Source organism: Sinocyclocheilus rhinocerous, unplaced genomic scaffold (assembly GCF_001515625.1).
Source record: "Sinocyclocheilus rhinocerous isolate Xijiao unplaced genomic scaffold, SAMN03320098_v1.1 scaffold36961, whole genome shotgun sequence".
Classification (NCBI taxonomy): domain Eukaryota; kingdom Metazoa; phylum Chordata; class Actinopteri; order Cypriniformes; family Cyprinidae; genus Sinocyclocheilus; species Sinocyclocheilus rhinocerous.
This window is the reverse complement of record NW_015659381.1, coordinates 5,494-7,053: the sequence shown is the minus strand read 5'-3', so window position 1 is coordinate 7,053 and position 1,560 is coordinate 5,494.

The window sequence follows — 1,560 nt, the reverse complement described above, 5'->3', positions numbered from 1 at the left end:
TGACACATACACAAGGCAGAGAGACATGAGGCAAGGGAAGCATGAGGCAAACAGGGACCATGATTAAACTCCAAAATAAAAGACATGAAAACATGAACATGAAACAAAACCCAAACCCCACATTACACTGGATCATCTACATTAGGGCTTCATATGGGTGCTCTACATGTACCCTGTATAGATACCCTGTTGATTTAACACATTAATTCGGTACAATTAATTGTGGAAAAAATAATGTATTAAAATTAATGCATTTAATGCACCCGCCCGACCCAGACCTGTACGTCATCTAACATTGCATGAACATGATGCAGGACGACAACTGACTGCGTTATGGACTGACTGCGTCATTAGAATGCAGTTATATGCAAAAAAAAAAAAAGGCCCTGCATGGGTTTTTGTCTTATATTTATATCATATGATATAGTTTAGCAATATCACATGAGCAAGAATGGTGTTTTTCCCCGAATATGATTGCAAATGTGAAAACGATTATTTATTTTTACAATACTTAAAAAAAAAAACAGAAACATTTTAGACACAATATTGTCAATACTGTCTGTTTTGCTCAGTTTCACAAACAAAAATATTTCCAAACAAAGCCACTGCAATGTGTGCCTTTCAGATCAACACACAGCTGTGTTTTGTTACTTGCTTTGTTTCTGAATGATTCAGCCATTTGAACAAATGGGTTGAATGAAAAACTGAATGACTCATTCATTAAAACAGTGACTTGCCGCCACCTATTGGTGGTATTAGTTTCATATTTAGAGTATCATTTCTTTCTTTCTTTCTTTCTTTCTTTCTTTCTTTCTTTTAATTGAATGTTTCAATATTCATAAAAAAAATATTGAATCTAAATATTTCTTTCTAAATCTACTTTTTGTAATGTCTATTCAATGCTTTTCTCATGTAACACAATATTGACTTAATTTGACAATATTGATAAATTAGATTAATTAATTAGATTAAAGACACACACACACACACACACACACATATATACACTATCACACACAAATGTACAGTATGTATTAGACAGCATAGTAAATATTCGAATATTGGTATATATTGTATATAAATATATACAAAGATATATGAATAGATGTGTCCAGATTTTTTTGTGTGTGTATGTGTGTATCTTACCGTATGAGGTCTAGAGGCTGGTATTTGTACCAGATCCCCCAGCGCGCCCATCTTTCGTACAGAAGGTGTCTGTGGTTTTGAGCTCCATGGGTTTTAATTGGATGTCTGCTTTTATAACTTCCCTAAAAATACAATAACAAAGTTGTCCATATATCTACGAACACTTCAACAGTAACCAAATAAAGGTAAAAAAAAAAAACAACAAAAAAAACTGTCTTGTGACTGGCAATACATTTAAGTTATTTTACCTCATGTGGAGGAAATGCTGCCTCATATGTGCTGTTGCCAAGTAACCGATTAATACCTACAAAATAGATGGAAACAGAAAAAAAAAAACATGCATGAATTTAGTCTTTTTTTGTAATCTTTTTATTATTATTGTTATTATTATTATTATATTTTTTTATTTTTTTC